General features: G+C 45.2%; 2 protein-coding genes across 2 annotated transcripts in view; both read right to left on the bottom strand.

Annotated features, from left to right (window-relative positions):
• Positions 1-1,562, bottom strand: part of LOC106848164 (rho GTPase-activating protein 20-like) — an 84,251-nt gene extending 82,689 nt beyond the window's left edge. The window contains exons 1-2 of the mRNA XM_070491560.1: positions 1,472-1,562; positions 449-490 (exon numbers count right to left, since the gene is read on the bottom strand). The gene's annotated coding sequence lies outside the window, so the exon portion shown is untranslated. The remainder of the gene's footprint in view (positions 1-448; positions 491-1,471) is intronic.
• An 11,019-nt stretch (positions 1,563-12,581) lies between these two features.
• LOC123287859 (uncharacterized) overlaps positions 12,582-23,026 on the bottom strand; it is a 54,988-nt gene continuing 44,543 nt past the window's right edge. Inside the window, exon 8 of the mRNA XM_070491460.1 lies at positions 12,582-22,214. The gene's annotated coding sequence lies outside the window, so the exon portion shown is untranslated. The remainder of the gene's footprint in view (positions 22,215-23,026) is intronic.

The following is a 23,026-nucleotide window of genomic DNA, read 5'->3' as shown; positions in this document are numbered from 1 at the left end:
CCAGAAAATAACGGGTTGCCCCTGTCGTGTGAGATTTGGCAGTAGATCCAGTCCTCAGAGCTTTCCTGCCTGGTTGGAGAGCCCAGCACCTTCCTGGGTTCAAGGGTAGGAAGTAGCAGCTGCTTTGAGAATCACTCAGTAGAGTAACCTGCACTTAGGGAAATTGAACGTGTGTTTTGAGAGTAACATTGGATCCAATCATTAGGTTGGAGAGAAGGGGAAGATGAGAGTGACAAGACGAACTTCCTCAAAAATAAGCAAAACATGCATGTAAGTGAGAGGACATTTTTGCAGTAGCAGCCGGGTAAATCTAAACAAGGAGTTATTTGAGGATGCTCGGACAGCTTCTACTAGAGAGAGGGAGAATAGTTTGAGGGCGCTGCCATGAAGAGATCTGCAATCTTTTATTGTGGATCAAAGATTTAGAATATGTATACTGAAAAAATACCTTTGAAGGGAAGAGTGCCATTTTTCCTTTAGTTCTGAAGAACTGCAATTTAAAAAAAGGGAGAAAAAATTAACTACATAAAATACTTATACTAAGATATTAGAACTGCCATTGCAGATGAAAATAGCAGCAGCCGTTTACCACTGACGTGGATGTGCGTGTCAGTTGTTCTCTCCTCATCGTTGGGCATTTGATGGGCCCTGCTGTTTTCCAAGCAGTGTTACAGCGATGGGAAATAGATCGTAAAGTGGGAGAGCAGTTGGTGTGGAATCTAAACACGTAATTGCAACTATGTGAGGCAAGCTATGTGATCACGGGCAAATCAATTAACCACTCTGAGTTTCAGTTTCCAGAACAGGAAAAGGGTTAATTATACCTCAGAGCGTTCCTGCAGCTGGCAGTGCTATTCAAATATAAAAAAGAACCCCTGTGAACCCAGAAGTGTAGACTCAGGATGTCCAGGGTCGGGGAGCCACATTCCCCATCCTCGTGCCAGTCTTAGAACATGTCTCGGAACACTAACTTGTACTCTGGGACCATACCTTTGTCTTGAATTGTCACCTCTCTATAGACACCAAATAAGACAATATGTACACAGCAATTCAGGCAACCCAGTATTTGATGACATGATTAATTTTATTTGTATAATTAAATACTATTTTTAAGGGAATGAATTTGAGAGTATAAAAGCAATTTTTCAAACTGACTTGGACTATTTAATAGTACTTGCTCACGGAAGATATTCCAGTGATTTAAAAACACAGCTACTCACTGGGGATTAGGGGCAGGATGTTGAGAGGGGCCTTAAACCTTACTCCATGTACCCTGAACATCCACCTCCCCAAGTAGCTCCTAGAGCCCATTTGAAAAAGCACTCATCCAAAAAGGAAAGGAAATTACTCCAATAGTTCCCATTGTTCATGATCAATTTGCACATAAAAACCTTTTGGGGGAAAGTACATACAAGTGTCATTATGAGAGGTCAGAAAAGGAGTCACCGAATACAAAAGCTGTAGGTCTTACCTGAAGGTGGCCACAAAGTTCACTGTGGGCCAGCCCAAGACAAAGGACCTCTTGGCAGAGGTGTCGGCTTCTCCAAATTTGTCCAAACAGTTGGCAATCCATATGGTGTTCAGGGGTACTTTATTTTTTATTTTAAAGTTTTTTTTGTAACTAGAAAGATAACCAAACAAGACCTCTGTTAGTTTGTTTCTTAAATGTTATGGGAACAGCTGTGCTCATGGTAAGATGCCAATTCTCACTGCCCCAGGGTGCAACGTGCCTCCTTTAGCTCTGTGACCCTCTGAGCTCCGCACAGTCAGGGGTTGGATGGGTCTTTACAAAGTGTGTGCTGAGTGACGCCTGGCCCAGGAAGGCCCTGAAAACACAATGGCAGCAAATAGCCATTTTTCTGCATGTTGAGGATTGAGTACGGACCATACTCTACATTTTAGAGCTTTTTTAGAGAACCATTAATTCATTTATTATTCATTTATTATTGTTATATTTATTATATTCACATATATCATTTTATTTACTTAATGATTTATTATTACTATAATTAATTTATTATTTGTTCATGTCTTGCTTACTTTAAAAAGCCTTTGAGTAGCTGAACAAAGATACATGATACATGATTTATAAAGATAATTATACAACTTTTTTCTTGAGAATCAGACTAAAACAGCAATAAGCTTGGATCAGAGGGATTTAAAATACATTTTCAGCCTTAATTTTTTAAAAGATTTTCTAGCGTTTAAGCATAGGTTATTTTAAATTTCCTTTATTAAGATTTCATTCATACCATTTTCTATCAGGTTCCGGATCAAACTGAAAAACTGTTAGCGTGCGGACTGAGCTCAAAATTCAACCAATCAATCGATTGGTCCCACATCAGTGCCCAGGAGGTCTTACATGTGAGTCATGAAGATATTTCCCATTTATCTCTGAGGAATCGGAAGGTGATGGACTTTGTCAGCAATGAAATGGTTTTCCGACAGTTTCTGCCTAATCTCCTTTGACCTCTGACATGGAAACCACTATATCTCTCGGTTAACTCACAAATTTAACACTCAGGCGAGCCTGAGATTTAGACGGTACAAGTCCTCTGAAGGATGCCTAGGGAACACGGGCACGCCACTTCGGAATTGCCTCCTATTCAGAACCACATGTGGAAACGCTAAAGCTAAAATGAGATCCAAGACACCTCAGGTTCAAAAACCCCTAAGACTCTGCTGACTCATGGAACAGTTAAAGCAAAAAGCCTTCGATGGGATTTATGAAACGAAAATAATTCTGCAGTAAGCCTACCTGAAGGATGACCTAGATTCAAACGTTAGGGTACAGTGGATGCAAATATGCCTTGTGACACAGGTGGCTTCTTAGACATTTATTTCACATTTTTACCCTATGTTGATGTATTTGAAGATTTGTGTGAAACACAATCAATTCTCAGATAAAATAATTGTTCTAGATCGTAACTCTAAAAGCATTACGAAGCTAAAAATCGTCTACTGCCAATAGGAAAGAGAGACACGTGTCTACTTGTTTTTACAGATTTTAAAAGTTTTGGCATGTAGATGTCCATGTGTGGAGACACCTAAGGTACTGTGTGGAAAATTCCAAATACATGCACCTGAAAGAGTCATTTCAATAATTCTCTCCAAAGTTCCATAAATTCCCAAGATTATCCACTTCCTTGAAACCAAACCATGGAGTTGTCAAAAGCCCAGAGTATGGTTTTCAGTCTCCTATAACATTTATTGAGCTCCCACCACATGCCAAGCACTATTCTACATATTTTACAAACATTACTTCACTTAATCCTCAATCCACTATATCTATTAGCTCCATTTTATAGATGAGGAAACTCACAGAGAGATTAAGAAAATTGCCAAAAGCAAGAGATGGGCTTTGAAGCCAGACAGCCTAAGTCATGAGCCTATGCTCACAACCACTCGGCCTCCATGAGTGCTGACCTGTACAGTTCCATGTAGTGCCCTCCTCATCGTTCCTACCTTCAGCCTCCTTTCTCCCCCCAGAGCCATCAGGCTTTCTGACGGTATTGTTCTCTCATTTGAGACTGAGAGGATCAATCTCCTGACATTCTATCAACAAAGCTAAATGGTAGCCTGGAAATACTGAAAATGTATTACATCAAAGGCTTGTACTACAGTGGATTCTCCTGAGATCTCACCGCATTTCTCTGCTCTCAGTGTCTGACTCTTCAGATTATGTCAGTAGAAATGAGAAGGGATGAACCTTATGGAAACTGGCTCAAAGGGAGCAGGAGGAAAAAGGCAGTTTTTATTTCTACCGCATGGGCCCTCGCTATCGGTCTGCTAAGATGATGGTATCCCTCTTGCTTTCTTCTACCTCAACTTGGACACAGGAGCATGAGCCCCGGTGAACTGTGGAAAGTCACAGATTCTAGGGAGATTCCCCTCATTCTAAGGCACAGGTGTTCCCTTAGATGCTGGGAGTAGGGGTCATGGTATCTTCTGCAAGAATCTTTGTAATGCCACTGATAATAAGCTAATAGTCATCTTCATCTTTTGACCTAAACAAAATTGGATTTTGTTGTTTATATATTCTTTAATAACTAAATATGAGGAGAGAGATGTCTGAGGGGGGTGTGAGCTAAGTAAGTACAGTCTCTTCCTTTCTGTACGTTCTCCATGGGCCTCTACGAGTATTAGTATCTTATGAAGTAGATGCTGTTTAAAAAAACAAGTCATAATTTCATTTGAAAAATAACTTCTTATTTAGCATTCTAATGAATATCAAAAATGTTAACAAAGTTCCCATCTGACTTTAATTCTTGAGAACCAAAGTTTCTAATGTAGTATGAAAAAAACGAAAAAAATCTCCAAACAATTTCCACTGACTATTATTAACATCCAGCACAATGGGAGAAATATAATTTCCTCATGAAGAAAGGACATATAAATCCCCTTTATTATTACACACAAACTAAAGTTCATTTAGTCTGACTAATATATACGAAGCAGTCAGTCAACTATTTACTCCCTTTGTGTTGGTTTCTGTAGCATCAACCTGGAGAAGAAAGAGTTTCCAACTGAAGCCTCAAGACACACTGAGGAAAAACGGAACCTAAATCACTCCACCCCCTTCCCTGAGTAGAAAAAGCAGGCACTAAACTCAGGTGATTAACTTGAACAGATCGATCCAGGACATAACACAATCCTCCATCTGAGAGCGAGGCATGACAGAAAGGAAATAAGCGGCTTGTTGCGGGTGGCTATTTCATTGAAGTTGTTATTTCTTGGTAGGAAAAAAATAAATAAATTTTCTCATATGAACAGTAATCATGAATGTCCTCAAATGTTTATTATGGAAATGATCTAGTAGCCAGCTTTCTAAAAGCTGTGGTAAACTCTTGTACAAGGTGGCAGCATTGAGTACTGCTTGCTTCCTGCTATGGACTGAATTGTGTCCCCAACTCCCACCCCACTCCCCACCCTCCAATTCATACCTTGAAGCCCTAATAGCCCATATGTCAGTTTTGGGAGATAAAGCTTATAGGAGGTAATTAAGGTTAGATGAGGTCATAAGAGTGGGGTCCTAATCCAATAGGATTGGGAGGAAGAGAGAGAGCTCTTTCTCCACAGGCACACACTGAGGAGAGGCATGCGAGCCCATGGGGAGAAGGCGGCCATCTGCAAGCCTGGAGGGGAGCTCTCATGAGGACCCGACCCTGCTGACAGCCTCATCTCAGATTTCCAGTCTCCAGAACCATGACAAATTTCTGTAAATAAATAAATTTCTTTTCTGTGTGGTGAGGAAATGACTAACTCTCATCTGCTTGGTACCTGGTGAGAAATGGAACAGAATGCTCAGGGAACTGAAAAACAAATGAGAAGTCTAGCTATCAAAAAAAAATCAGAGGCCAAAATAAAGATAAGAAAATATATTTAAGATGAGTGAAATTGCCTCCAGGTGTAGCCTTGGAGATGGTGATGTCATAAAGAGGACAGAGAGAAAAAGACTCTGTCCAGGGCTTGGCATGAGGTCCACTTGAAGCACTAATAATAAATAAATGAATCTCTGTAAATACATTTCTGTGGTTTAAGCCAAGCAGTCGATGATATTTGGTTTTGGTAGCCTGACCAGATGAAGACAGTTACCTTATCAAAAATCTCTGCTCTCTCTATATCAAGGTCTTCTGAAGCAAATCAAATGCCTTAGATCACCTACACATTCCAAAATTCCCAATGGATGTAGAAAGCATATAAAAGTAATCTTGCAGGAACTGAGTCTCATAAACAAGAATATTATTGAATAAATTGATAGAGATTGTGTCACATTATGAAACCCTTGAGCAGACACAGAGAGCTCTCTGAAAAGCAGTATGTGAAAGATGGTGGGCATCTTCTGTGATAATAGACCAACCAAAATAAAAATTCAGCTCTGAAATGGATGCAATTTGCTAGGAGAAAAGAACTCTGTATCAATATAAAATGTTTTTAGCAGAGTACTGTAGGTTCTATCAGACCCATTCAGAGGTTAGCAGTATCTGAGACAAGTGGCTTCTGGTAGGAAAACAAAGGTCTCCTACTCTCCTAAATACTGTAACAATTACAAAGGAGAAAAGAAAAGTGAAGGAGAACGGATTCCCCTTAAAAATTGAATGTGAGCGGTCTGCAAAGTCCTGACAAGCAGGAGATGAGTGTTGTGGTTGCTTGCTTTTGTGTGTCTCAGGTTGAGCATGGAGGAATACAACATGGTGTGACAGGAAGAGCATGGCCTTGGGATGAAGGCAGACCTGCAGTGCAGTCTCTCCCACCATTTTCCTGTGTATGACATCAGGCCAGTTCCTGAGCCTTCCTCAGTCTTTGTCTTCCTATCTGAAGCCTGGAGATGATAACAGTACCTGCCTTGGAGGGCTATTGGGGAAACTAAACAAGCCGTCTGTGATGCTCCTTGTGTGGTCCCAAGAATGCATCCAAGAAATTTCAGTTTCCTATACTAACCTTGCTTAAATAAAGAGATTGGTAACTAGTCTACACTTTTTAAAATAATGCCTCATTCCCTCTATCAGGAGCAGAGTGCCTTGAATGGACCTCATGCCAAGCCCTGGACAGAATCTTTTTCTCTCTGTCCTCTTTATGACATCGTCATCTCCAAGCCTACATCTGGAGGCAATTTCACTCATCTTAAATATATTTTATCGTCTTTATTTTGGCCTCTGATTTTTTTTTTTGATAGCTAGACTTCTCATTTGTTTCTCATTTCCATTTCTCACCAGGATGTGAGGTAGCCATTTCCTCACCACAAAGGAAAGGTTGATTTCAAGGATGAGAGAGAAACTAGTTGATTGTGGTGTGTTCTGTGAAATCCAGACAAAAGAGAGAATACAGGCAGCAGCACCACAGGTTGGGTAAGAGCCTGTGTGCTGAAATTAACAGACCTAGTTTCAAACGTGGACTCCACTAATTGCTAAGGTGGTGACCTGGGGAAAGGCAGCAGGCCTCCGGGCATCAAGGTCCTCCATAAGATAAGGAAAATGAGCCTATCTCACTGGGTAGTTGCAAGGGTCAGACAAGATTCGGTACATAAAGTCCTCAGCATAATTCCTGACAGAAAAAAACTTCTGATAAATCATGCTTCTTATTATTAATGTCGCTCAGATTAAATATAGCATTTTGCAAAGTCAGTACTTGCGTGTCTTACCTATGACATGGCGTAACTAACTGAGAGCTAGCGGTGAGGGCAGCCAAGAAAAGAGTTTTCATTTTCTCTAGTAATGAAAAAGCTTCTTAATAGTTTGTTTGGTGAAATATTCTTTATCTTTTATGGTGTTTCATAAATCATGAAAACAGAGATGAAGAAAGTAAACAGATGACCTTGCATCCACCTACCGTTAGATGTTAATTGAGCAATTACCATGTTCTAGGCTGGATATTGGTTACATTTGTGTCCAGGGTTGGGAAGAAAGTGCATCCATTTGGTTCTGTCTCCAACATATGTTCCAAATCTGTCTGCTGCCTCTTCTCACTGCCACTCCCAACATGGAGTCCCTGTCATATTTCATCAGAACCACTGCCTCCCTAACTAGTCTCCCTGCATCCACTCTTGCTTACCCACCAATCTGCTATCTAGCAATAGGCAGAACAATATGCTAAAAATATAAACCAGATATGGTCACTTGCTTAATTAAATATGCTTCAGCATAATATTTCAACCTTTGTTGTGGCCTGTGGAGACCCTGTGTGGCTGGACCCCTGACCACAGTATCTTACCTGATATTGTGCCCCACACTGCAGGCTCCAGTCACATCAGCCTTTCCTGAACCCCTCCCTCCAGAGGGCTGAGTTGCACCCACTGAGTCCTGCTGGTCCCTCACCATAGAAGGCTCAGCCACCTAGTCTAGGAATGCGGCTGCTTCTCACCCCATAGGTTTGGTTTAAAGGCTGCCAACTTGGAGAGACCTTCATAGACAGCCCCTCTCTAGGATGGTCCCATTTTCTTCTCCACATGGTACCCTCTTCTCTCTCTCATGAGAAGCACTAACTTCAATGTGTAATTTCCCTCCTCTTATTTTTATCATCTGTCCGGAAGCTCCAGGCAGGAGAGACCCTGCCTGTCACATTCACAATCGTGTTCTCTACAGGGACACGGCACAGAACAAGACCTCTGTCAGTACTTGTTGACTAAAGGGAGGATCAAAACATTTGCAAAAGCAAAAGAAGAAAACCACTTAATATTTTCCCACAGTAAGGGTTGGTGAAAACGCAATCTGGTGGTAATCAGGGGAGCCTGTAGTGTACACGTACTTGGTGTTAGTTATCAGCAACAGATCGCTGAGCAAGAAGAGGTGTCGCTTCTGCCTCCTCCAGCCTCTTTTGAGTTCCACGGGGCCGTGGATCAGCAGAGTGCGACCGGCACTCTCAGATGACGTAGCATTTTCACTGTGGGTGTCCACCTCAACAGAAGAGCTTTCCCTGCAAAGCAACAAACACCACAGGACAACCAGTCACCCATCAAATACCTGATAGAGTTTTGTGCCAAAGGTCAAGGTTAACACGACACTAAAAATTAGCCTCGATCCCCAAAACAGAACTCTATAGCTCAAATTCAAGTCTCCAAATTACAGAAAGCTATTAAAAAAGATGAGGGCACACAGGGAGTTGAGGTAGATGGAGAACGGTTTCCAGGACATGCCCCGGGGCATGCCAACTCTTAGAGGTGGAGAGAAGGGGGCAGCAGCAAAGCAAAGATGGCCACGAGCTGTTGGGAAGGGGAGAACCAAGAGGCCAAAGGTTGAGAATATTACAAGAAGGTAAAAAAAAAAAAAACACCAAAACCCAGGACAATTTGTGGCCTGAGACAGATAAAATAAAGTGACCTAGAGATTTGTGAAAAAGTAATTACAATTTAGTTTCATGTTAACATAAAAATTTAGATAACTGAAGATTCTGGAAAATTGACTCCAATCGTAGCTAAATCAGTATTCAAGTTTTGGGGGGAAATTCTCAAAGATCAGCAAATAATACTGGAAACATCAATAAGTTTCTAAACATAACAGGGTCTTAGATATTATTTTGTTGAGCTATAACTAACCTCTAAGCTATGACTCTTTGGTCATAAAAGGTAAAACAACTAAATTTCACAGGACACAAAAACTCTTTCATGAATAGGGAGATATTGTCATAGGTCTACAGAAAATTCTCTCTCATGGAGCCAAGAAAGAGTCTCCCTTGAGTATGTAAAGCCTGCTTTCTGTACGCAGCAGCACTGAACCTTGTGAACATGAGTAGCTTTTCATGAAAGCAGTGCTGAAGGTAAGAATCAGTTCCCATGTTTTAGGAGAAACAAAACAGAACACTTCCTGTGACTGCTAGTCCCTTTGGACGATCAAGAGTAGTATATTCAAAGACTACCTGCGGAGGTGAAGCCTTGAACGACCGCCTGAAAGCTGAAAGCGCTTTTTGATTGACGAAAACATCCCGTTTTCTTCAATTCTTGGCACTGACTATCGAGCACGTCTACAGCACTTGGCAGAGCACTGTAAACTAGGCCCTGAAGCCTGAGGATTCTGGAGTTGTCAAGGTCACCGGCCGTTATGAAGTCAGGGTTCTAAGGCGCATGCCATAACTGACAAACTGACATATCTGTTTCTCTGGTTTTGCCTGCATCTTTTGAGTTTTTAAAACTAATCTATTTACTTTGAGATAATTGTAGATTCACAGGAAGTTGTAAGAAACAACCCAGAGAAATTACATCAACCTTTTACCTGGTTCCCCGAATGGTACTATCTCTCTAAACTATAGTTCAATACCATAATTAAGATAGTAGCATTGATACAGTCAAGATACAGGACATTTATTTCCATCACCACAGGATCCTTTCTCTGCCCGGTCTCCATGATTTCTTCTGGTACCAGCATATCCAGTAATCGTCAACACTGAAGTGAGAGGTCAGGGTCCAGGAGAGTCTGGCTGTTTTTCCAGGAGATGCAGAGGGAGGGCAGCTGAGTCAGCACAGGCTGGGAGAGGGAACCTGCAGACACAGACAGGCATGGTTGCTTGGCAAGAATCATGGGAAATTTCTCAGAAGTCTAAGCAAGGGAGAAGTGATGTTGGGGGCTTCCCTCTGTCCCCAAAGCCTGTCCCCAACTGTGCAGTGAGAGAGGAGCACAAGGAGGAGGGGAGACCAGGCCATGGTGCACACATCCCCGTGGTCTCCACCCTGTGCCATAGTAGGGGCTGCCCATGAAAATGGGTTTCCATCCAGTGACTGCCCAGCCCCTCCCTGAGCCCTGGTGCTGGAGCTCAGCTCACAGCACACACTGAGGAGGATGGAGGTTGGCCTCACCCCTTGGGAGAGCCCTGGGAGGAAGCACCTACCGAGACAACACAAAGTTCCCTGCTCAGGGGACTCTGCCAGGCCAGAGAGGACAGAGCTGCTCAGCCTCCTTCAGTAAGCACAGGGTCCAGCCCCCAGGCCCAGGCTCCTTTGAGTGAATGGTCCTTGCTGAGCAGCTTTGTAGGGACCAAAGGGCTGTCCTGCACCGCCCCCTCCTGGTCACAGGACATATCCCTCACCAGGGCCAAAGCCCTGAGAGCACAGCTGGTTTCTGAAGCTCACCAGGTCACTGTCTCTATTCACACATCCATGGTCTGATCATCTGTTAATGGCATTCACATACATTGGAGGCAATGTCTCTTGTATCACTCTCTCATAAGGCAGTGCACATGGAAGGTGGAAAAATGTACAGAAATTGGAATTTAAAGTGTTTTAACCATGAGACAAGATGTTGCAAACATCATATCCCTTCATTTTAATGTGGTTTAGGGAGCGCATCCATGTTCAGTGTTCCATCACTTGTGCATAAAGCAATGAATTCCAAATAATCTCACACAACCTTATCTGTGTTTTAAACTCCAATTTTTAGGTAATCTATTGCCTGTACTAGTGAGAAATCAAAGAAGCACAATGAATCCTAATATTTGAGCTGTGCAGCTCCCATCACGCCATCTTGTATTAGAGTAAAGTCCAACCTGGCAGAGAAAGTCTTAGACCCTCATTTGTTGGCTTCTGTCATCCATCTCCCCCTGTTCAGAATCATCTCTTCTATGGACACACAGCTTACCAACCCCATCATCCTCTCTTCACAGGTTTTCCCACTAGGGTCCTTCATAGGATTTTGGGTTAAAAAATTGAGTATTAAAATTTCATTGATCTTGTGCTGGATCATGAGCTCTATATTTAACATCTTGTTAACAAATGTCTATCATTAGGGGCCGGCTTCATGGCCGAGTGGTTAAGTTCGCGTGCTCCACTGCGGCGGCCCAGTGTTCGGATCCTGGGCGCGCACAGCTCGTCGGGCCACGTTGAGGCGACGTCTCACATCCCACAACTAGAAGGACCTGCAACTAAGATATACAACTGTGTACAGGGGGGGTTTGGGAAATAAGGCAGAAAAAAAAAAAGATTGGCAACAGTTGTTAGCCCAGGTGCCAATCCTTAAAAAAAAAAAAAAGTCTATCATACATGTTCTTAAGTGGAATGTTATTTGACTTCTATCAAGTTCACCCACACTCTGCAGTTTATTTGCTCATGGAACTTGTCTCCTGTGCTCACAGTTTGTTCCCCCATCCGCCTGCTCCCCATGGTTTTTTCCTCAGTCCCTGCAGGCCCAGCGCATCCTTCTCTTTCTCTGCGTGAAGCCTTGGAACCCAGTCCATCTCCCTGGTCACTGTTCCCAGGGTCAAGGGGGAGTTTCTCTTCTGTCCTATAGACAATGAGATCACCATTATTACTTAACCTCTACTCTTAATTCGACTCAGAACTCCAGGCTCAAGCTGTCCAGAAAGCAGAAATCATTGTCTTTGCCTCAGATCTGCTCTTCAACAAGGTTTGAAATTCAGGAGAATTCAAATACTCTTTCAGCAAACACTTGCTGAGTTTGTCCTTTGCACCACAGTTTTCTGGGCTTTGTAGATACAGCAGTGACATAAGAGGGGAAAACTCCTATTCACATGGAAGTTAGATCCCAGCAGGAGAAAGAGGCAGTGCATAGACTCGCATAATTCCTCTGGGCATCTGGAGCCTGCTCCTGCTGGCTGAGAGCCCCTCATCTCCCTCAGGACGTGGACACTGAGATTCTCTGTGCTCTGTCCCCAGCCTCCCCTCAGCTGCACATGGCTCTGCCCCATACCAGGTGCCACGTGCAGGAGCCCAGCCCTGCTCCCCCAGCCTTGCAGAGTCCCTCAGTGTGGCCTCATCCCACAGTTTGCCCACCGTATTCCATTCTTTACTCTGTATTTAGAGCGATATTTCAAGCGCATGTATCTGATAAAGGCACCTCCCTGCTTAAATGTTTCACACAATTTCTCTCACTGTCAAGATTATGTAAAGCTGTTGAGTGTCACATTCAAAGTCTCTGTATATGTGACCATCTTTATTTCCGACCTCTTGGCTCACCTCTCCCCTGGAGCCTATGCAAAAGCACAAGTAGGGCCCCTTTGCTAAGAGGATGCTTAACCCTGAAACCCAGTGTCCCCTTCTCCTTTTGGTACTTCTGGTCCTCCTGTCCCACCGCTGTCCCCTTCCATCAGGACCAGGCTCACACATCACCTGCTGGAGATACTGACCACGCTGAGATGAGCAAATACCTGTTTTTATTATAATAATTTACTAGGAAATTTCCACACTTACATCTGATCCCATTGTGCATATTCTCTTAGATAAAATTTAAGCATAGAAATACTGAACAAAGAATGCAGTTATGATTCTTATCATCATTTTGTTTTTCTGATTAGTTTACCCTGTTTACATTCCCTAAAGAAGTGGATGTATATTGTGTTATTACTTTTTATTTAAACATTTCATATTTCCAATTTGGTTGGTGGAGTATTATCCTTGGACTGAGTCAGACATCTAGGATAAAGGGTTGTAAGAAGAGATTTTATAGCATTTGAATTCCAGAACAACTTTACTATGACGATCTGTAAAAATGTGACCCATTAGAGAGCCTGGAGGACTATTCCTCATGATCATTTAATTTAAAAACTGTGACAGACAAGGACGTCCCTGCGTGTGGGGCAGCTCATAATCTAGAACGTCCTCTGCAGGACCAAGGATGCTGCTCTCATAGCAATTCTAACAGATCGCTTCTTCTGATGTGTGACATTTGTTTTATCTCTGTTTTAAATAGAGAAATTCTAACATAAAGTAACTTAGAATAATGATTTTTGATGATTTATTTATTTTCCTGTCTTCCGTCAGGGAATGGGACTTCCCTTTGATTCCAGTTTCCTGAGAGATTGTTTCAAAATCACAAACAAGTTCTGAAATTTTACCAAATTCTTTTCTGTTGAAATAGTCACTGGCTTTTCTTTAATGGATCACAAGCCTGTGGTTTGGAAATAGTGACCACTGACCACTGACTCGCCCCATATGAAAAACTCAATCTGATTTGAATCATAGTCATCAATATAAAAGTTAAAATCATAAGAGTTCTAGAAAAAATACAGTAACATCTTCATGTCCTGGCAATAGACAAATTCTTCCTAGGTTGAACACAAAAATGACTAACCATCCGAGAACAAAATACATTACCTAAAATTTTTAAATATCACTTAACAGGCGAGTGACATCAGCAAGATGATGGAATAGGCAGTCCCCCACTCGTGTCCTCACTCAGCAACCATGATTTGGCAGCCATCAATGGAGAAAAGTGCCTTTGTGGGAGCTTCTGGATCCAGGTAGGAGACTGTGAAATCCTGGCGGAACCCAAGGCTGAGGAATGGTGTTTGAGAAGGCAGGCCCGTGCTCAGGGGGTCCTGACCACAGGCCCAGATCAGTGCCATACCCCTGTGAACATGGCACATCTTTTTTTTGTCTTCTTCTTGCCACCTGCACCATTTGTCAATGGACCCAGCAGGAGTCACTCCCGTCTGTGCCTCAGTTAGCAGGCCTGACAACCGTGTCCCTGGCTGTGAGCCCTGAAGCAGCCCGTGATCCAGTTCCAGCCCCTCTTAGCCACAGTCCAGGAGCAGTCCTGCCCATCCAGGAACTGCACAAGACAAATGCTCATCAGTGCCCCTGGAGGCAGGCCTGCTGACCTCAGTCTGATTGGGAATCTTGAGGCAGCCCTGTGCCCTGGCTCCAGCCCTGTGCAGAGTGGTCTGTGGGCAGGAAATGGGCTGGGGACAGGCCCATTTAAGCCCCAGGAAGCAGGTCTTCAGACTAGTACCAGCTGTGGACCCTGAAGCAGACTTCTGTCTCAGCACAGCCCTTATCAGCTGTGACCCAGGGCCAACCCTGCCCAACAAGGAAACTGTCCAGTGCCCAGGGGGGAGCCACACCCATCCATCCACTATCTTCTCTTGATTTTGGGGTAAAGCATTGCCTAGATCCTCCTTCTCACTGCACTGAGGGGTTGTCTTTCTTGAAATGCATCCATCACACTTTGGTTTCTAGGAGAGTCTTCTTGATTTCTCCTACTAGACTCTGCTTGCCTGGGAAATGATGCCATCCTAACACCTGCTTCCCGGCACAGCCTTTCAGCCCCCACAGGGGATGACTGGGATCAGGATGTGTGGACCATCCTCCTGGACCCTGCCCAGTGGGAGAGCAGGCCCCCTCATATGAGGCCTGAGGTCCCATCTGGAGCCAAGTCTCAGCCTCTTCAGCCTGTCCTGTCTTGTTGGCCAATTTTCTTCCTCAAGAAAATAAGAAGAGAAGCCAAGTAGGCATTATCAATCTTTTTTGCATAAAATAAACCTCTGGAAGCATTTTAACATGACCCCATTACAGAATCCTGCTCCTGAAGTTCAGATTAATTAATCTGGTAGAAAGGGTCATTTTCTGGCTTTTAAAAAGTGGAACGTTTCTAATATGGGGGCAGCATTGAGAAGGAGGGGGCTGAGTTCATCCTTCGTGTTCTGTTCCTCTAACAAGATGCTGAAATTGAACAGGCACAGGTGAAGTTTTCATCAAATGTAAGAGGAGAGTAAACTAGAGATGCGCATGCCTGGCCTTCCTAATGAGTAGACACATTTGTCAGAGCTGATCATATCTCCTGAAAATGTGAGCTTCAAATAATCCTGTCTCAACTAGATGGAGCCATCATGTTGTCTCAATTGATTGAATCACCCCACACCCGCACTTTTCCCAAGAGCCCAGCCTCAGTTCCTCTTTTTCCCAACACCATCCTTCAATATTCCTTCCTCCAAGACATGGGGAATCCGAACTTATTCCTCTATCCCACCTGCTCCACCGGTTAGCCAGACTCACAGTCTGACATTTGTGTCGTTCACAGTTCCTACCTAGTCCCTACCTACATCCAATCCTCCTACTCCTTCATTTTCTATGCAGCACCTGGGCCTCATAAACAAATCACATACTGTTGATCCCCTGACAACCCCTCTAATGCTCCCATCTCCACCCCACCAAGCTCACCCCTCCTTACTCTCCAAAAACAGCTTTCCTGTACAGTATATTTTGCTTGTTTGTACTCTCTCTTCCCCTAGACAGTGTCACCACTCTGAGCATGGGAACCCTTCCTATCTTGTCCACCTACTATCCTGAGCCCCTACACCCAAGTCTGACCCAAATTAGGTGTTCAGTAAATGGTGTGGATGCACATAATATGGAGAGTCAACTAGCCTGAGTCAAACAGAGCTGGACTTTGTTTCCCTGATTCTGCCCTGACTCCCTGATATGGACTGAACTGTGTCCCTCAAAATCCTAGGTTGAGACCCTAACCCTGATGTGACTGTCCCTGGAGATAAGGCATTGAAGGAGGTAATTAAGGTAAATGAGGTCATGAGGGTGGTGCCCAAACAAGTGGGGATGGTGTGTTTATAAGAAGAAGAAGAGAAGCCAGGGATGAGCACACAGAGAAAGGTCCCTGTGAGGACACAGTGAGAAGGCAGCCACGTGCAAGCCAAGGAGAAACCAAACTGCCGTCACCTTGATCTTGGACTTCCAGCCTGCAGAAATGTGAGAAAACACATCTGTGGTTAATCCACCCCATCTGTGGTGTTATGTTATGGCAGCCCTGGCAGACTCACACACCCCTGGTGGACTCTGTCCCCAGGGAAGCCTGCCCCAGCATCCAGGAATGTCTGCTCGATTAGAGAAAAACAGACAATGGATTGAAACCAAGGACAAGCAGTGGTGGCAGTAATTGAAAGACACAGACTCTTTTCCTCTTATGTGATCTCTTCCTTGTTAGAGATTAAGCAGCGTGTCTCCAACACTCCAAATCTTTGCTTCAGACGTCCTATTCCTGGTGGAATGGAAGTACTTTGATTTTTGCTACGCTCTTCTCTTGGACCAATCCTTACCATTCACTGGTCTCCTCACTAATGTATGAGTTGAATAGAATATTTCACATGGCTCATTCTCTACTTGTATGAGTGAACCGTTCACTTTTCTGAGTCAGGCTAACTCTGATCCAAGCTCCAGGACACAGAAGAGGAACGTAACTGGGACAGAGCCCCTGAGACCTGGGCCCTGTGAGGGGGAGAATCTCAGAAATCAGCCCTCAGTGACCTGAGGAATCACTTGTTTGGGGGAACATGACAGAAGGGCTCTGGACTGGAGTGTGTGTCTAGACATCCATGAGCTGGGCCTCTAGGACAGTTCCTCACCTGAGAGAGGAGGCACTTGCAGGGGAGGAGCCCGGTGATGGCAGGCAATGGCCACTAGTGTGGGTTCTTGAGATGTAATCGCCCTTCTCACTCCCTCTGGGAAGAGGACATCCTCATGAGGGAGTTTTGCCCCTTTCTCCCTCTCCAGAGAGTATTGAATTTCAGCCTGGGGCCTCCCTGATTGGAGTTGGTGTCATTTCACCTGAGACTGACCCTTTGCAGAACATTAGAAAGACCAGGGCACCAGAAGCAGAGTCTTATGAGACAGGTGTGCCTGGCCTGTGTCCCCTGCCCAGCTCCTAGTGTGCACAGTAGTTGACCCAACATGAACTAATGACGAGGGTGGAGAGCAGATGATGCACATGCTGGGACCACTGAGGGAAACCTTCTGTCCTTTCCTCTCCTCTCCGACCCCAAATCTCCCAGTCATGTGGTGAGCCTGTGATTTGCTCCAGCTCCAGCCCCAGGGACAGGCCTTTCATTTTCCAAACCAATCAGACAATCCCCTCCCTGCTCACCATGATGGAGTCAGGGGAGACAGTGTGAGGTATCTCTTCCGGTCCTGTCCTCATGAAGTCTGAGATTCCTGTTCCATGGATCAGGGAGGGCAATCTCTCTCATTCAGGAGAGTTTATTGTGTGGGTGTGATGCCTGGGACTGCAGGGACATTTTTGACCCATGTGGGATATCAGCCTAGGGACATGTGAGATCATGGACATTGGACAACTCAGATAAATCTCAGAGAAGGAGGGAAGTCCATTGAGATGACACACTTGACAACTACAACCTTCCTGTCACCACTGAACAAGGCAAGAAGGCTGTTGTCTATATTTCCATCACAAGGATGAGCTCAGGACCTCAACCCCCCCACGTGTGTCCATAGACCATCATTCAGGAGGTACAGCTCACTCACATCTCACCCAGTCCCCGAGGACCAGCCTCCAAACCTCTTCCCTAAATCCCCTTCCTTCCCTCCAAAAAACATGCGGTGTCTGACCTAGGGAGAAGTGGGCTGGGTGGAGGCCCTGAGGCTCTGGGACCCTGGCATGGAGGTCACTGGACATGGGTCACAGACTCAGGTGGTGGCTGTTTTCCTAGCTGCCATCACCCCATGGAACCTCCAGCGACTGGCCCACAGCACCTCCTGCTGCCCCAGCCCTTATTCCTCTCGGCCTGACATGAGGGGTTAGGAGCCCCTCAGACAGAGATCCCCTGCCTCCACCCCTGGCTCAGCTTCTGCCTCTCACTCCCCACAGGAAGGGGCCACACCCAGGCCTTGCTCAGGCTGCAGCCTCTTGGTCACATTCAGCTCAGAATTCACTGCTGTGGCCTTCTCGCTGAGGACCATCCACAACTGTCTCCACTGTCCCCATACTGATTCCACTGCTGGGCTGAGGTGGGGTGTCATAACCCATCCCCAGTGCAGGGAATAAAAACACAAAGGCACCACAGATCTGACCCTGTGCACTCACAGTTTGGGACCCAAGAAATTTGGTCTCTGTCTCTCTTTCACTCTGTTTTCTCTCCAGCCTCTCCTTCCTGTCAAGCTGAGTCTCAGTCCTTGCTCCCTATGTGCAGAGGCTCCAGAACGACATAAGCAAGGAAGTGCTGAAGGGAGGACGTCATTGTCCCCACAGTGGGTGCTGCTCCAGTGCGGCCCCTCAGATATCAGAGGGAGGGATGGGTTAGCAGCAAATGCCAGTTAGTGGGCAGCACACGGGGTCACTGTGCCTGGTCCATGTCAGGCTCTGCAGTGGTGGCGTGTCACGTGCACCGTGACCTCTGCTTACGCTAACCCACACTTTCTCAAGGGGAAACACGTATGAATAAGTCACAACATAAATAATAAAGGTGCCCATATAACCTGTCTACTCACTGCTGACATTTTTACTCTGTTTTCATGTAAGGAAACATTCCACCATTTGTTCAATTTTTTATTTTATTACGTGCTGAAATTTGTAATTGTTTTTCTACAGATATGGTCAAATTTTTAATTTTTTATACTGGAAACAGAATCATATACATTTTGAACTACATTTTAGATTACATACTTTTAACATGAGATACTATGTTTATTCATTGTGACTCAGATAATTTTTTCATTCATCCTAATTAATTTTCAGTACAATCTCTAGACTTCTAGGTACATACTTATAGCTTTCATAATTAAAATCTAACTCTTCATATTTAAATGTTTTCTCTTTTTTTCTATTCTTGACTTGACACAAATCTCAGGGTAAACCTTTCAGAAGAGCTGTGTCGGTAGTCATCACGTACGGTCCAAGACCGAAATGGAACAATTCTAGTCTTCTCTGTTCTGGGATAATGCTTTTCTCTGGTTTAAAGATACACCATCCTTAAGCCATTGAGGAAGTAGTCCTTATTGCTTTATTTCTATATTTAATTTTACAGGCATGGAGATGAATTTAATTGTCATCTTCTTAAGCGTTTATTGAAAACGTCATCTGTGTTTTTCTACTTAAACCTTTGCAATGAGAAAGGAGCCAAAAAAGGATGGTTTTGAAACAAATCCACTCATTTCACTCTCACGATTGAGTCCCACTTCTGTCTCTCTTGGCTTATGGTAAACCTTTACATCCACTAATTCTGTGTTTGATTTCCAACACCAGCTGTGGAGTCTTCTTTTCCATTTCCAGAATCTTCCAGAGAGCTGACAGACCTAAGGCCTGTGCCTTCATTGAGTGATAAATGATGAACAGTGGTCTCTTCTTTGCCTTGATAAACTCTCACCGATTTCTCCTGATCTGGCTAGAGAAACACATGTTTGCAGTCTTGACACAGTCCTGAGGTCAGGGACACAAACTGTCCCGAGGATGTGGACACACAGGTGTCAAGGTACCCTCTTCCCCTCCACCCAAGTGGGTCCTGTGACTCTCGGAGCAGCCTTGCCCCTGGGTTCCTGTTCATGCAGGAAGGTCAGTCCTCACAAGGGAGCCTGGGGTCTGAGGGCAGGGAGCCCCCAGGGAGCAAGATGCACAGAGCTGAGGGTCAGGCCCAGGGGATCAGGATGGAAGTTACTGCTCCTGGCCTCAAGAGGACAGGAAGAGGGCCACCATCCTGGGATTGGGTAAAACAGGAAAATAGAGGCATATTTTGGGTTTCTGACAAAGATCTGGGATTGGATTACATGGGTTCCTTGTGGTCAGATACTGGCAGGTTCTTAACTCGGCTGGACACATTGGCATCACCCTTCTGTTGACTCTTCCATCAATTATCTAGAGAGAATTTGTGCCCTGAAAATAAAGCTTCTGTCTGTGCAGCAGTGATGAGGGTGTGAACAGGCTGTCAGGAATGGCGCAGCCATCCTCAGAGCCGCAGCTCCCACAAAGTCTCCAGACATTCAGGGATGGCAGCAGATGAACGGCAGAGTCACCCGGATGTAGAGTCAGATGAGGAAGTGACCAGAGAGTGACGGGCTCACAGGGGGAGGGGGAGGGGCTGCATCGTGATTCCTCACAGATCTGGACACTGTGTCAAGATCATCTCATGTCTGGTCCCAGTGGCCAACCCCGTCCTAGGACAGGATCTAAGAGACCCTCAGGAAGCTTTCCTGCCAGACCTGAAGCCAGAGGGTCTGTCTCATGCTGTGAGAAAAGAACACCTGGGTCCACGTTTCTAGGGCTTCTGCCTGGATGCTGTTGTCGCCAGGCCACACTGATCATCTCAAGGTGCTGCTTTCTCTGCTGTGGATGATCCTGTTCCCGAGACCTGACCCGACACCACAGATGGATGTGTGAGCACAGCTTGGAAGCAGGAGCCTGAAACACATAAAAGATGGAGAAGGGGAGGTTTGGGGTCCCTGCTCATGTTGTCCACAGCCTGACTCACTTGAGGATTCACAGCAGACGTTTGGGATTGCCAGAGAGGATGATAAGTGAGGGGGAAATTGCAAAGATAACAGAGTCACCCAGTATGGGAGCCACAAAACCTGAGCGTTGACTGAGAAGAAAGCTCTGGCTGTGGAGACTGTGAGGGGAGGAGCTCCCAACTCGTGTTTCATGTCTTCACTGATCAGGTGAGGAGACACTGCAAATTTAATAATAATGCTACAAAGTCAGCCCCTCGTTAGCACTGAAGGGGTGTGGACTCTTGCTGCCCAAGGAGTGTGACTCTCGGTCCCCAGCCCTCCCACACTGGAAGAGCACTGTGGCATCTGGGTTGTGCTGGTTAGTGATGCTAAGCTTCACCCTCGACTTGGAAACCAGAGCTGTTGGCCGAGGGCCATGTGGAGACCGAGAAGAGAACTGAGGTTGTGAGAGTGTGGCTGTTCCGATGGGTCTGGAGCTTTAACTGGATATCCCAGGGGCTGATGTGTCAAAATCACTCCATTCTATCCAGCGCTTTTTTCCGGGGCAGCAGATCTTGGCTTTCTATCCGGGAATCCCAGTCCCCGCAGGAGGCCGGCTCAGCAGGGAGAGAAGCAGAGTGCTGTGCGCACAGGACACGTCCACGCTGCAGGGAGCAGGGCAGCCCTGGGCAGTGTGCCTACACGTGTGTCAGGGAGCCATTAAAGGTGTGGTGTTCAAGGTCAGTGAGGAACAGGGGGACCCAAGGCATGGTGAGGACAACCTGAACCCTGCCCCTTAAGGCCCCAAAGCTAAGGCACAGCTACCTCACATCTCTCATCCTCCTCCACACCCAGAGGGAAGGGAGGGGCCTGTGGAGGTTCATGTTACATGTCAGCTTATGTATGCCATGATATTCCGTCAGGACCCAGATATTTGGTCGTACATTACTCTAAGAGTTTCTGTGAATGCATGTTTTCAATGAGATTAATAATTAAATCAGTAAACATTGATTGAAATTGATTACTATCCATAATGTGGGTGGGCCTCATCCAATCAGTTGAAGGACTTGACAGAGAGAAGACTGACCTCCCCTAGGAAGAGGGAATTCTGCCAGCTGACTGCCTTCAGAACCCAACTGTAACTTCTACTCTTCCTTCCCTGGGTCTCTAGCCTGCCAGCCTTCTGCACATTTTGGACTTGCCAGTCTCTATTATCATGTGAAACAATTTCTTAAAATAAATTTCCATAGATAGATACACACATACATACACACATAGGTAGATGGATAGACGATAGTCAGATACATACATAGATACATGGATAAAGAGAGAGAGAGACACATCCTACTGATTCTGTGCTCAGGAGAACCATAAGTCGTACACAGCCCTTCATCCAAATCTCTGCCTGCTCTTCGCTCGTTCTGGCCCTTTGCAGGGTCCTGTCCTGTGGAACAATCTGTGATACACGGTGGCACAAGGGCAGCCTGTGCTCTGGGCCCTACACAGACCTCAGGAGGTCGTGGTCACAGGGAAGCAGAGGTCCAGGAATATTCCTGGATGGTTGTGCACTGTACACAACCCCACGAGACCAGGCTGTCGGCGCCCCATTTGTTGAAGGACGGATTCACACTCTTTCTGCGACAGGCCAGGCAGCTATCGCCAGTAATACATGATTTTGTGAGAAGGGCCTTTGGGTTTCCTGTCCAGGATTCATGGATGCAGGTTCCACTTCTGAGCCTTGGAAATGATGTCAGGGACCCTGGGAGCACCTTCTTCCTGAGAGCCGCTGGGTCACAATCCTCATGCACAGGTGACAGATCAGAAGGTGCTCCTTGTGGTGAGGAGACAACAAGAAACCCATCACCCCTGGCGCACATGGTGGGTGTCAGCACGGGCTCAGGGCCCAGTGGCATCCAGCCCTGGCCTGCTGCACCCACCCTCTGCCCGTCAGCCCTCAGAGCAGGTTCCCCACCTGGCCTCTGACTCTTCTGGGACTAACGCTGCTCTCCTTGCCTCACCTTGATCATCGAAAACAACCTCTCTGTTTCTGGAGTTCAAAGGCGATGCTCCACCCCTCCCTTCCCAGATGGATCAGCTCCCCGGGAGGGAGAGAAGGAGCATCCCAGGGCTGTGAGCCATTTATGTCTGCTCTTAGCATTTTCTTTCTTTGCTGAGATCTTCTCCCTCATGGTTCATCGTGATTACATTTTACCTGAAGACCTTGCAGTGAGTCTTTGGATCATTTCGGGAAGAACTGTTATCTTAGTGACAGTCAGTTTTTTGACCCAGAAACTAGGAATATCTATTCATTCATTTATTTTTTAAATTTCTCTTGAAAGGTTTTGTAATTTTCAGTATATAAGATTTGCAATTTTTCTCAGATATATCCACGTTTCATTAAATATTAGTAATGTTGTATGTTATTGTTTTTCTTTTAAAAATTGAAGGTTCATTACTGCTATATAGAATACAATTAATTTCTGCATCTTGGCATTTTATCACAAAATCCAAACTGAAACAGTCAGACCGGAAGCATATCGCAGTCACTCGACCCTGCGCTGGGCATGGGCAGACTCGATCTCTTTTGGCCTCCTCAAATGTCTCCACTGAGAGAATCTTCTCTCTCAACAAGCAATTTTTGTC

This window comes from Equus asinus, chromosome 20, assembly GCF_041296235.1.
Source record: "Equus asinus isolate D_3611 breed Donkey chromosome 20, EquAss-T2T_v2, whole genome shotgun sequence".
Classification (NCBI taxonomy): Eukaryota; Metazoa; Chordata; class Mammalia; order Perissodactyla; family Equidae; genus Equus; species Equus asinus.
The sequence above is the reverse complement of the archived record's forward strand: the minus strand, read 5'-3'. Positions and strand labels throughout refer to the sequence as shown.